The sequence below is a fragment of the Thamnophis sirtalis genome, unplaced genomic scaffold, assembly GCF_051295495.1.
Source record: "Thamnophis sirtalis isolate CommonGarterSnake01/CBP01778 unplaced genomic scaffold, rThaSir2_p1.2 scaffold_2, whole genome shotgun sequence".
Taxonomy (NCBI): domain Eukaryota; kingdom Metazoa; phylum Chordata; class Lepidosauria; order Squamata; family Natricidae; genus Thamnophis; species Thamnophis sirtalis.
Window position 1 is genome coordinate 146,373,687 of NW_028261382.1, and position 14,648 is coordinate 146,388,334.

Genomic DNA, 14,648 nt, shown 5'->3' on the forward strand with positions numbered 1-14,648 from the left:
AATTTTTTGCTGTTAGTATCCTGACAAAAAGTTGCATTTCATTTGCCCTATATTCACCAAAGCAGTATTTCACTATGTATCTGTATATACGGTAACTGTACATACAAAGAAGGAACTTGGGATTTACTACAAGACTTCTCTCTTTATGAAATCAGTCTCTGTTAGTTTTAAATGGGCTACAAAATGGAAACTGCAAAGGTATCAAGCTAGTACTCTTTTAATGGGATACTTAGAAGGAGGGATGAGTGAAGAATTTCATTGAATTAATAAGCCCAACCATAGCACCTCAAAAATAAAAAAAATAAAAAACCTTTTAACACCAGTAATGTTATTGCTATAGTCCAAAAGTAAATTGGCTCTGCTCTTCAGTATTGGTGGTCTTAGGGAAACAGAAAACATAAAAACACACACACATTGGTACTGAATCCTCTCATAAAAATACCCACCCTGATATATATTTTTTAGTTTGGTAGCGATCAAATTTATGGGGGAGAAAATGATGCATAAACAGGGTTTGTGGCATTTATTATACAATTTCATGAGCTCCTTTTTGTTTCTCCTCTAGAAATGGAAGAATGGAATATGCCTGATGGCAGAGGCATTATGATTCTTGACTGAAAAAGAGATTCTAAACTTTACTCAGTGCATAATATGTTTGCCCACATATGCAGAAATCTTTACAAGTCATCTTGAATCTGACAAATAAAGCATTTCAATTGACCCCAAGATAGCATTTGCATAAGGAGACAATATAGGTGAAGTCTTATACTGTACAGGCTAATCTACATAGATATTTAGTAATTTCAGAATTGATTTTGCTTTGCAAACAACATTTCTGATATTTTAATTAAAAGTGGATGGCATAGCGATCAAATGTATGAACAAGCAACTGCTGATGACATACATCAGCAACTGTATATTGAGGGTTTTTTTTTTTTTTGTAAACTGCTCAGAGCCACTGAGAGTGAGTGAGTGGCCATATAAATTTTCTAAATAAATAAATAGAGAAATGGCTAGTGAACATTTAGTGAGCTGCAGAGAGAAACAAGACTATGGGGGAGAACTCAAACAGAACAGCCTCTTATGTTCACAGAAGGGAAGCAGCACAAATAGTGATCCAAAGCAACACTAGAAGAGAATAGAACTCATTCATTTGATTCATAAATTGAACAAGACAGAACAGGGATGCTTTTGAAGAAAAGAGGAGAGCACTTTTATTATGTGGAGAAAGGGGCATGATCACCCATTATGGCTCAACCCCTTTACCTCATAAATGAGAGCTTGGGGTATGGGTTGAAGAAATATCCTATAATTCTGATAAATGTGGTCCTGTCAGCGAACTGAACTGCAAAATCTTTGCAATTACCCTCAGCAAATCCTATGCATAATGATTCCTGGGGAAAAAAAGCTTTAGAATTATTATTATGAAGTTTTTATTGCTCTGCCCCTACTTTGTCTGCCTTTGTTCTCTCCCTCCCTCCCTCCCTCTCCTTGTCCCTCACCCCCCTGTGTGTGTGTGTGTGTGTGTGCGCACGCGCGCGTGCACTATATGAGCCTGAACAAAATTAATACTTTTTGTGCATGAGTTATAGATATGTTTTTGTTAAAATTCAAAAATAAGGAGAGATTTGGTTGCTGAAAGAATGCATATATATATGCAAATACATTGTAGGTGGTTTTTTTAAGTAGAACTGAACACACTCTAATAACCATGTGGGCTTAGGGGTCCTTTGGTAACATATAAGATTGCTGTCCGAAGTCAAACAGAAAATAGGAGTGATTAAAATATTTATTTAAAGCACAAGTGAAGAATCCAGAGTTTCAGCTGGAATTTTATGTGGTTATAATACTTGTAATATTTGAGCTGATAAAGGGAAATTCTTAAGCTTTAGCTTCAGGCATGCAACTCAAATTGCAAAATTGCTTTGCTTCAAAACACCATCAATTTCCAGTAGTAACATTTTATTAAGCACTAATATTGAAGGTTCCTGATAAAATGAAAGTTGCTCAATTAGTAGTATACATGACTGGCATTAAAAATGTACATTAGCATTGTTCCTATTGTTTTCCCCTTGAACTTAATAGCTACTCAAACAACTTTTTAATCTTTTCATTAGTTTTTCTTTATGCTAATTCCTCAACTGATATATTTGCTATGCTAGGAATGTTCATTTCTTTTTCTTTCAAGGCTAGAGAACAGAAATCTTTCCAAAGATCAGGAAAACATGTTTACATATTGTTCAGAGCAAATGGAGGTACCCTGTGAAACTCTCAAGCAAACCTCAGTACGTTAATTTCTAAATATGTTTATTTCATTTGCCAAAATATGGTCCTTTTCAAAATTTGTCCACTTGTTTCCAAAGGCAGAAAAAAAAATCCAGTTCTTTCTCTAAGGCATTTGTCACTTATTTCATAGTCTTTATCCAATAGCCTGAATGAATGTGTGAGCCACTGTAACTTAATATTCACACTATCAGCATCCGTTGCTTGCCAGTTTTTTTTTCAACCTTGGCAGGATGAACATGTATGGAGTGGACTTAAACTCCAAAATTCCTCAGCCAACATGACTCTTCAACATTTTATTGTGCTTCCTAAACAGTGTGGTCTTTGTTGCTTGAAATTAAACATTGTAATCTTGCACTAGCAGCTTTTTAAATACAAGTAAAATTTCAGTGCATTTCCACTTTGTACTGCAACCCTGTGCATGCAGTCAAACAACCCAAAAGCTTCTAAAATTCTGAAGGGTGTTTTCAGAAGGTATGAAAGAAAATATAAAGAAAACCCTACTTTACACTTGTATGGCTATTACATATGATACTTCATTTTGTAGTTATAGTGACAGCCCAATGAAACTTACAATTGTCTATTTTTGTCATTGCTATGTAGGATCACCCTGGTTTGTAACTCTCTAGGGCTATGCTTATGACATTGGCTGAATTGCATGATAAGTGTGATTATTCAGGAGTAATCAAGTATATTAATTGGACTTGTCTCCCTCCCCTTTTTAAGAATATATAACATTATTTATATTTCTAAATTCATATTGTACTTGTTGGATTTTCCCCCTCTCCCAGCCTTCCATTGTTTGTCAATGAATCAAATATTGTTATAGCTCTTGGACCTTCACTTCTATGTTTATATTCATGTCATTTTTTTTTACTAACAAGTACTTTGTAAGATTTAGGGAAAAAGCAAATGTAATAAATGCAGTTAATAAGAGAACATGTGTTTGTTACAAACAAGTCATGGCAAGCTAACCTTATGTCCTTTTTGGACAGAGTTACTAGCATAATAGATTGGAGGAATGCCATGGACCGAGCAGACATTGACCTTAGAAAGAAACTCAATGAAATCTGTCATGATATCCTCATTAATATAATAGTAAAATATGGTCTAGGAGATACAACTATCAGATGGAGTTATAATTGGCTGGTTACTTGTATTTGAGTCTATATCTTCTTGAAGAGTTGTATTGAGTGGTATGTCAAGCGGCTCTATTCTGGACCCTGGGCTCTTCAATATTTTTACTAATGACCCAGAGGAAAAGATTAATGAGTAGATGATGCCAAAATAGGAGTTATAATTAATTACTTAGAGACAAAAATAAAATTTAATAAATCGAAATCTCTAGTCCTGAATCTGGGAAGAAAAGAGGAAAGGCATAGACATTGGAAGAGGTACAACTACGGTAGCATGGCATAGAATTTGTGAGAGAATTGCTTTACTGTGTCAGGCCCCAAAATGAAAAAAGACATATGATGATTCTTCCAAGTAGAGTTGTTTATTGTTCCACGGTTATGACAGAATCCTTCCAGACCGAAACAGTCTATTGTCTACATCAATCATATACTTTAAAAACTATTAGGGAGGGGCTGTCTTCTCCCTCTTTTTCTAAGACAAAATATCTGGACAGAGCTGTCTTTTATTACTATGGAACCCTAATGAGAATACAGCCTGCTACATTCCATCACATCTGATCTGCATTCTTTTCTGGTCATCATAATCTAAAGAGATTGCAAAACTGGAGTGAGTTCAAAGAGGGTCTATCAAGATGGTGAGGCAATTATTATATAAAATAAGTATGTTTAGCCTGCAGAAGACAAGGGTCAAGGGAGGTAGACAGTAGCCCTTGTGTATTTGAATGATTGTCATGTTGAAGAAAGAGTGGACTTGTTCTCTAGTTCCTCATGGAACAGGATCAATGAGTTGAAGCTACAGGAATAAATTCAGATTAGATATTAGAAGGAATTTCCTGATGTGCAAACCAATGAAACAAGTTACTTTGTAAAATAATAGGTTACCTTTTAGTGGAGGTCTTTAAACACAGGCCAGATAGCCATTTGATCAAATTGCTTTAGCATATCCTGCACTGGATAAATTGTTGGACTAGATATTTTGTGAGATCCCATCCAACTCTTTAAACTTTTAATTTCTTATAGGGCAGTTGTATAGATTCATTTGCAATAACTTTCTGGGAAATACTTCTAAATAGGCATATATAATATTGCTCTGTAAAGTAGTATATTTCAGTATGTACAATTTATCCTCTTTGGATTTCACTCAGAGAAAAGAAGGATCTGCTTTTTGGCCCTACCATATTAGAGCTCCTTCCACATGTTAGAAAGACAAATATCTATATAGCTCCTGGAACTATTTAGAATAGGAATATCCAACTAAATTGCATGTTAATCTTACATGGAGCAAATGCACCTATAAAGCTTGATGAAAAAGTACATCACAAATTAGAGCTAATTGGCATCATGTGAAGAGGAAATTCTTGCTTAAAATTTCTCTTCATTGTTTTACTTTTTATTGAGATTGTTTATATAATCTTATCCTTATGTATTTGAAATTTCAGTATTTTAAAGTATTTTTATAATAAGCCACATAAGCCATTCAGAGGATTAAAATTAAACTTCAATAAATAAATTCAAAACAAAGAAACTACCTTTAAAAAAATGGTTAGAAAGACATTTTATTTGGAACCAGGTAACCATTATATGTGGGTGTGATTTAATTTCTAAGATTTAAAGGATGCTTCTCTCACAGGAAATCTGTTATTCATTATACGCTGTACTGAAGTATAAATTCTATATTATTTGGATTTTATAGTCAAATAAGTACTTGATTATAGATTCTAGTTGAGTTTCAAGTAATTGCTTTTTTTCTTTGCATTCTCTGTATCCTCCAGACCCCCTGAACTATGTATTTAGAAAATGCAGATCTACTTAATCTACCTCATTGAAAGGATTAAAAAGCAATACATGAGTAGTTCAGTTATCTTTGAAATAACACTACATTTTTGTACTTTAAAAGATGGAGATGAAAAATACTAAAAAGCTTGTTAACTTGTTCTTCCCTTCCCTCTCTCCTTTCTCGATCAGGATATGTGTGTTCTATTCATATTTGAATATAAATATGAATTGTGGACTTTCAATCTCATGTGAAAAATTAAACAATTTCAAGTTTCATATTTCTAGAGTGCTGTAATGTAATTCTCCATCTAAATAATATATCAGCATTTTAGATTTTGGGGAAATGTGCAACAAAATATATAAACAGTAATGCCTTTTAATACATAAAATTGCTTGCAAAAACGCTTATCTGAACAAAAAGATATATACAAAAATGTACTGAATGTTTACTGAAAAATACAAGTACATGTGAGTATTCATCTGCACTTTAACAAATTCAAACTGCAGCAGAAAATGAATAAGGAGAAAGAAAGATAAGAAATATGAGAAATGGATAGTAACCAAAACTGATAGCTGCCTCAGGAATAGGCAAACTTGATTATGTGAATTATTTTGATCAGTTTCTATCAGATTCAAACAGAATATTAAAAGAATATTCAGTCTGGCAAGAGATTCCAGAAGCTATAGCTCAAAAAATGTGAAGGTCACTAGGGTGCTCTATTATTTTATAAGTATAATCTTATCCATGCCAAATTCCTCATTTTTATCATTTGAATAAAATATGTTTTTATGAGGTTGAAGTATATTCTTTCTTTAAAAGGAGTTTTTCCTTCTGTAACCAAGTTCAGTGACACAAAACATTGAGCATCTACTAAAGATTGCAAAACCTTTTGCAATTTCTACTTTTCATTTAAGAACTACTATAGGTAAAGGTAAAGGTTCCCTTTGCACATATGTGCTAGTTGTTCCCGACTCTAGGGAGAGGTGCTCATTTCCGTTTCAAAGCCGAAGAGCCAGCACATTCCGAAGACATCTCCATGGTCATGTGGTCAGCATGACTAAATGCTGAAGGTGCACAGAATGCTGTTACATTCCCACCAAAGTGGTCCCTATTTTTCTACTTGCATTTTAACATGCTTTTGAACTGCTGGTTGGCAGAAGCTGGGACAAGTAATGGGAGCTCACTCTGCTACATGGCACTAGGGATTCAAACCACCGAACTGCTGACATTTCTGATCAACAAACTCAGCATCTTAGCCACAGAGCCACCACTTCCCTTAAGAACTACTACAGCAGGTGGTATACATCCTACACCTCAAAAATGAACTAGTTAAAGAGTATTTAGTAATATTCCAAAAATGAAAACTGGAAAAAATATCAATAGAAATAAAAGAGATCTATACAATGAGATAACATGTTATTCATTCATTAAGAATGGAATAATTTTTCTATGCTTTGGAGGTTTGAGTCAAGTTTGTTATTTCTGGGATAATGAAAATATCTCTAGTTTACATTAAATTCAAATGCTGTTAGTTGGACTTTAGTCATTTATCCCATGGATAAAAAAAATCTTAGATAAGTACAAAAAGCTTGTTGAAATAAGAAGCTTGTGTAATTAAATATTAATAAATATTTTACACATAAGATTAAGAGGAGAGTAATAAAATTAATTCATTGCAAAGTTACAACAGACAGTTATTGAAAGCTTTCCATTCTAAAATTGTACAACAATCTAAAATAAAGTATGGTGCTCTCAAAACGATTGCATGCATTCTGAAGGGAGTTTTTTCTTCTTCTTTTGCTTGGTTTGGTCCTAATGGAAAATGAACGTTCAGTTTCTATAGTGCACTTCCTATGAAGATAAGATCACCTATCTTTCTTTACCCCATTTTTATAACAGTTCATTAAAATTTATCCAAAGAATAACATAACTTCAGAATAAAAATTATGTTGTGCTTTGAGTATTTTGTTTTTCTTTTTGTAGAAAAAAATGTGTAGGGAAACTTGAGAATAGAATTTCTGAACTGTAGAGTCACAAGTAGGAAAATCCTATTTGATCCATTCGGGATTCCTGAAGGTTCTTTTCACAGTTAAAATATTAGCAGGTTTTCTTCCCTGGACCTCAATATAAAAGATTAGGTTAGCACTCCTGGAGGCAGCGTTGTCCATTTGAAATGCAAAGAATGAAAACTACTCACAGTCCATTTCATTCACATTTTGCAGTTTAGCTTATTATGCCTGGATTTCAGCTTCATCTGAGATGTTTAGACACTTTGGAGCCATTTAGCAAGATATTTCTCCCTAAGGAATTATTACTATAAACAAAGGAAAAGGAAGGAAATTATACATAATTACATTGCTTAACCCATTGTGTACTTAAAAATAATGAGAAAGGGTTTCATTGAAAATACATGAAAATGTCTCATTAAATATAAAGTAAGACATGAATGTGATGAAAGCTTCAAGGCAATCTTTTATGTATTAGTTGTAAAAAAAAATCCTTACCTAATTAAGCTGCTTGAAGTAATATGCCTATAGTATTGGAAGTATCTAATCATTACAGAAACCCATTTGTAGATTCTTTCAGAAATTTACAAAGTGCTTCCTAGGAATGAAATTATTTTTACATTTTTGTTTTTATTTGTAAAGTTCTTTCAAGGAATGGTGCACTTTTGTTCCCTACAGTATACCAGACAGTTAGAAGTTTAGAAATGGGTCCACAGTCCATTTATCAAAGCTACAGATTATAATCGATCTCTCCATTCTAGAATAAATAAATCAATCTATTGGAGCATTATCCAATGTTGACATTTAACTTTATGTATATTTTTATTTGGTAAAAATAAAAACCCTGCTCTACATTCAAAATTTAGGTAATTGATGTGACCAGTATTGACCTGCTCATTTGCATTTCACTTATTTATGCTTCAAAGCAGCTAACAAAAATACAATAATGAAAGTCAACAGTAAAATAAAGCAGCAGATTTAAACAGGAATGGCTGCAAGCTGCAATTAAGACATTGACTGTAATCATTCTGGTTGGGAAAGACATAGGGAGGCAAATGCCATAAAACATAAATACCATTGAAATGTCTAAAATAACTGGAAGGACGTTCTTTATTACTAAAAATACAAAACAAACATCTATGTAAATAGCTCCATAGATTGTGTAACAGCAGTGTGACCTCAGTGAGAAGAGTCTGCCTCCAGGAATACTAACCTAATCTTCTACATGGAGACACAGGGAAGAAAACGTGCTCATATTTTAATTGTGAAATACTTTCAGAAAAGTATATCAATTTGATTCAGGTGGTCCTCAACTTAGGACCACAACTGAGCACAAAATTCCTGTTTAGTGAGACATTTGTTAAGTGAATTTTGCCCCAGCTGTTTAGTGAATCACTTCAGTTGTTAAGTTAGTGGCAGAGTTTTTAACTCAATCAAGCGTCCCCATTGACTTTGCTTGTCAGAAGGTCACAAAAGTTGATCACATGACCCCTTGACATTGCAACCGTCATAAATATGAACCAGTTGCCAAGTGTCCGAATGTTGGTCACGTGACCTCAGGGATGCTACAGTTGTAACTATGAAAAATGGTCATGTCATTTTTTTCAATGCTGTTGTAACTTTAAATGGTCACTAAACAAACTGTTGTAAGTCAAGGACTACCTGTACTTTGATCTTTAGTAAAGTAGAACTTTAAAAGATTTGAAAGTTTAAATGTATGAATCTAGAAATAAACTAGAAGCCACTGGCATAAAGAAGTCCTGATGGTCAAATATAGAAACCCCTCATTCTGTACCAGTTGTCACCTCCAAATTCCATTTAAAGGAATTAATATACAATGAGATACTAATGCAATTTATAAGTTTACTTTTGCAAGCTAGCTTGGAAGTGATTTTCACTAGAGGATGATAGCTGGGCAAGGTTGGAACCACAATTTGCAGATGAGGGGCCAGAAGAAGAAACTGGAAAAGGCATAACAAGCTATCCCAATTCCATATTTGTATCTACGTTTTTAGGTCCTTAGAGAATATTGTGATCCTGTCTACTAAAAAATGAAAATAACTTTCTAGGACTACTGTTAATAAATAGCTGTTAATGATTGGGATAAACCCATGAGGATATTTTATTTAGCTTTGTTGTTAAAACATTTTTATGTGGGGAAAAAAAAAGAAATCTTCAAGAGCATTTTTAAAAGAGAGGAATTCATAGTTGTCACTTTACACAACTAAGCTGAAGCAAAATGTGATGCCGGGAAATCTGTGATCAGGTCTCACTCTTTAACGGTCACAGAGATTATGATTAGTGTTAATCTTTGTAAGATTTTATTTGTCTGTTCATTTCTAAATTTCTGATTGTTAACAATTGACATACATTGGATACCAAACTTTTTTTAAAAAAATATTGAGTTTCAGAATAAGTTTGTGATATTACTCAGTTAGAAGAAGAGGAAAAGACCCACTGAGAATGTGTGAAGTAATCATCAAAATAATAGACAGCAACATCATAGCTTCCAGGTGAAAAAAATGAGTATGCAATTATGTCATTTTGGCTATCGTTAATTATTGCTTTCCTTTCCTAATTGTTCCTACAGTGAGCAACCTTCACCATCTAGATTTACAATAAAAGTATAATATTTTTTTTTACAGTAGATACATATTAAGCTTCCAAATGGTCTTAATTTACAATGACAAGGAAAACACAAGGTTCAGAAACAAATGCAGCTCTTTGGAATTAATTTAGAAAAGGTGCCCCAGAATAGGCAGAAGTGCAAATGCAACACGTCTGCAACTGTTCTAAATAGCCATATCTTTTCCTTGGATCAATATAGCTGCTACACAGTCCTGGAGAAAGAGACACAGTTCCTTTAAACAGTTGCTTTCTTTGTATTTCCATGTACAATGAAGCATCTTTCTGAAATCACATCCCTAATATTGCACAAACATACAAGTTACTATTGTAATCAATGTTCTCATAGCGGTCCATCCAGGCATATGCTACTCATCAGGGTTCATCTGAAGGTTGTCCTTTTCTCATTTTCAACAAGGTTTCTTTATAAACATGTCCAGTGACAGTTTTATAAACGTTTAGGAATATATGTTGCAGATTATATCCCTCAAGCATTTTATTCCCCCCCCCCACTCATTTCTATGAAGCTTCTGTCATCATCTCAATTTTTTTTCCAGCCCATCAGTTTTCATTAATCTAGAGAAATCTATTTGTATCAGGAGAAATGCAAAATAGGAACAACTATGCTCTGGTTGCATATTAATAAGACATATTAATATAAAAGGAAGGAAGTGTTTCTTTTGTTTTACAAGGACAAGTACAGCCATTTTCCACACTTAATGGCAAGATATGGTCAAGTAACATCTGATGTTTACTTTTTTTTTTTTAACCAATTTACTTTTCCTGAAAATGATACAAAACCTACGTTTGCCTATATGCAAGACTATTTGAAAGTGACATGCTGGACTACAGCAAGGAGATAATTTCTTTCCCTATCTTGTTCAGTTTTCCCTTTCAAGATACAATACAAAAATAATGTGCAAATTAAAATTGCAATCATTTATGTTGTTTCAATTCTCAGCTCAAGAAACTGGCAAACTGTGTTTTCCTGGGAGTTAGATTATTTCTTAGGTTGCAATTTTCTGCATACTTTTTACAAGGAAGGCCTACTAATACTTCCAATTTTTTATGATTAAGTTTGAAGTGCTAGAATTTTAGAATATGATCCTACAATAATTTTTGTAAGAATCTTCTTATTCAGTGGCTCAGATTTTTCATGAATCTCATTAGTGTTCAGATATGCAAGTACAGTATGATATATAACCAAGGATTTATGCAACAGTTTCCAGTACCTACCCAAATCATTAGGGCGCCCCTTGGCTTTCCTCTGGCACTGTCCTTACATATGCCAAAGGGATTATTCCTGCTCCAGAGTCTAGACAGACTAGAAGAAACATCACAGAAATGGCTGGATCTTTAGAAATATCCCTTATAATCCTTCATTTCATCAACTTCTCTGTGAAGAAGCAGAATGTTGTCTTTTTTTCATCTGCTTGATGTAAAACATGACCTTTTCCCCTATACTTTATCTTATTTCCAAATCAGACCTTTAATATTTTATCTGACTCAACCGGTATGTAAAGTCATTCAGAAGTCTGCCACTTTATGAATTGGTCTATCTGCTCATCACAGAATATTTTCCAAAAACAGAATAAAGTGATATCTGATATGGTGGTGGAGGCTATTTGAAATTGACCCTATTCAGCTGGGAGTTGAAGAGAAAAAAAATCCAGAAGAAAAACCCCTGCAATGTGTTTCTATGGGAGAGACCCTGGAGCAGAGGCTGAGAATACAGCTGATCTGCTCCATTCTTAAGTCTCCCCTCCCCCTTCTCCTCATTCTGTGACTGAGGACAGAAATGCTTTTAAGAGATTACAAAGATTAATTCCAGAAGCCATGTTTTGTAAAGTTTCTATGTGCAGCCTCTCCTGTGCTTTCCAGCACATGCACACACACACAAATAAAAGCCATGAAGAAGCAATACAGGGCGGGGCATAACCTTTTCCTAGGGGGTCACAGCAACACTTGTAATAACAACACAAATAATTCATACACCATTCGAAAGCCCATCAAAAACTGAGTTTATTGACATGATTTAATAGTCAGTATGACCACCATTAGCCCTTCGAACAGCATTCAAATGAGGTGGATAAGAACACAACAAATCTTCAAACAGTTCCGTTCGATTTTCCAGATTTTTCAACACAGTTTCCAAATTCATTCTCAAAGTTTCAACCGAATATCGATTTTGACCTTGCTCCTGAATCATCAGAGCTTCCACTTCATCCTTAATTATGGCCCCAATGTTCTCTGCCGGATTGAGATCTGGCGAATTTCCCGGCCAGACGTCATTGCCCCAAAATTCGACATTGTTTTCCTTTAACAATTGCTGAGTCGCATTTGCACGCATGCAAGGAGCTTTGTCATGAAGAAAGACAGCCTCACCAACCACCAAGACATTGTCTGGATCACTGAGAAATGGAATGACATTCTCCAATAAAATTTTCTCACGGAAATAACTGCCATCCCAGGATTCCCCTTTATCCTTCAAAACCCAATGCAGTTTCTTGGCTGTGAAAATGACGAAAATCCCGATGCAAGTTGGATTGCGAACGATTTGTCGATATCGTTCATGTTTGGCGATGTCGTCGACGTCTTTAGCCCAAATTCGATCGTTCTGGAAATTCGGTTTTCGAATGGCATAAACGAAGAATTCGTCAGATGGCGCCAAATGAAGAAAATCTTCCTCGGTCCATTCAGACAACCAATCGCACAACCAAAGCCGATCTTGAACGTGTGTTTGAGTTTTCAATGGTTTGCAAATGACGTGGAATGGCTTCAAACCTTCTCGTTCTCGATATCGGCCGATTGTCCTTTGATCAACTCGTTTTCCACGAATTTGAAGGATTTCTTGGGCCACTTTTCGGTTTCCTTTTCGTTGTTTGCGACTGCCAGTTGCAATGATGGCTTTGCTTTCTTGGGACAGTTGCAGAGGACGCCCTTCTCCAAATTTTGTGAAACATTCTTGGGCTGTTTTGTTCCAATTATCAGTAACCCAATCCGGATGACGTTTCAATTTGTTTGCAATCCATTTTCGATTGATAAACGTCGCTCCAGCATCGCGAGCCTCTCGAAAGGCAATGCATTTTATTCTGTCAATGATCCTTTGTTCTTCCGAATCGAATTTTCCAGCCATTCTTAAAGCAAATTTAACATTTAATAGCTCATTCAATTCAGTTTTTTATGGGCTTTAAAATGAGGTGTCGCGGAAGTTGTAAACTGCTGTCGATCTTGCTGTGACCCCCTAGGAAAAGGTTATGCCCCGCCCTGTATGTAGCAATAGCAGAAAAAACATCCAAAGACCTTCACAGTACATGAGGAAACAGACCTATCCTAATTAGATCTTGGTGAGAAAATGTGCACATGCAGATAAACACAGGGAGATGCAGCACCTGAACAAAACAGAAACACACATACAAACACAACACAGGCACAACACAGATATACACATACAAATGCAATACATTACAGGCAAAAAGACATATTAAGGCGCAATACATTACAAAAGACAGTACATAACCTTCCTTTGACCACTGTTAATAAAAAGTTTGGAAAAAATTTCGACAACCATACTCTGCATATTTTCCTGTTCTTCTTTGTACCTTAGATTATAAAATTATGCATAACATTTCACTCCTGTTCTTACATGACCGACACAGAATAACTTGTTGAGATGGGCGACTGTAGAAATCAAATCAATCAATCAATATAATTGAAGTAGCATTTTTTCACCTACCATTTACATATTTTTATCGAGGACAATACTGATGATATCAAATTTGATATCTACAATTGCAGTTGCTTGAAAGAGGAGTAGAATGTGGATATGAATGTTCTTATTCTGTTTCCCCTATCAAATACATTTATCATTCCAAAAGTTATATTCTCTATTAATAAAGGTAAAAGCAATTTGGTGGTTTAACACAGCAAATATTCTTTACAAGACAGAAAAGCAGAATTCCCTGGAAAGTTCCTTGTTGCTCATCACTCTAAAAACCTTGAGTAGGACTTTTGCGATACAAGAAATCTATCGACCTGAATGAAGTTGGGTCAAAATCTTTAAAATCAGGGGCTATGAAATTTTTAAAACAGAACTAATTGAGCTTTAAATACCTGTTTAAGAGTGATTTATATTTACAAATATAGTTTGAGAATTTAGTTCAGTTGATTAGTTTAACATAAATTTTTTCATAAAAGCATTTAAAGCAGTTGAGGTCTTAAAAACAATCCCAAAAGATTGTTCTTTCAGTGCTTATTTCTTAATATTGCAAGGAAGATCATCTAGAACTCAACTATCAGAAAACCAAAATGATGGCACTCCTGGAAAATAGACAACCCCATTTTTAGCTGGTCACCTATTTCAAATACCTGGAAGGAGTCCTTCATTCTGGAAACAGTAGGAAACTGCAGACTAGGTTGCTAAATATCTATAGCAACAGCCTATAGCAACAGCCCTGTGAGGGTGGGTTGAGCTGAGAAATAGGGACTAGTAGTGACATAGTGAAAAAGTTATCCAGCTGGCTTAGTCAGCCATATACTAAACTTTATGCTCCCTTACATCCATCTAAAGCTTCTAGCCCCTCCTTGCAGATGTCCTTTAGACATTTTTTACACTTTTGTTTTATATTTGTTTATATTTTATAATAATAATTTTTGCACTGATTTATTTTTATCCTTTTCAATTGTATTCCTTCTCTTTGATCATAATAAATATTTGGTTTGATTTTATATTTAGTCATTGTTTGATGGAAGAATAAGCCTTGAACATCATACAGCATTCCATCAAGTCTCCACTACACAGCCTTCAAACAATCATAAATA

At 34.6% G+C, this 14,648-nt stretch overlaps 1 long non-coding RNA gene across 1 annotated transcript in view; it reads right to left on the minus strand.

The window, feature by feature from the left end:
* Positions 1-7,394: 7,394 nt before the first annotated feature.
* LOC148049222 (uncharacterized) overlaps positions 7,395-14,648 on the minus strand; it is a 185,103-nt gene continuing 177,849 nt past the window's right edge. The window contains exon 4 of the long non-coding RNA XR_015695396.1: positions 7,395-7,510. This is a non-coding gene — a long non-coding RNA (uncharacterized LOC148049222). The remainder of the gene's footprint in view (positions 7,511-14,648) is intronic.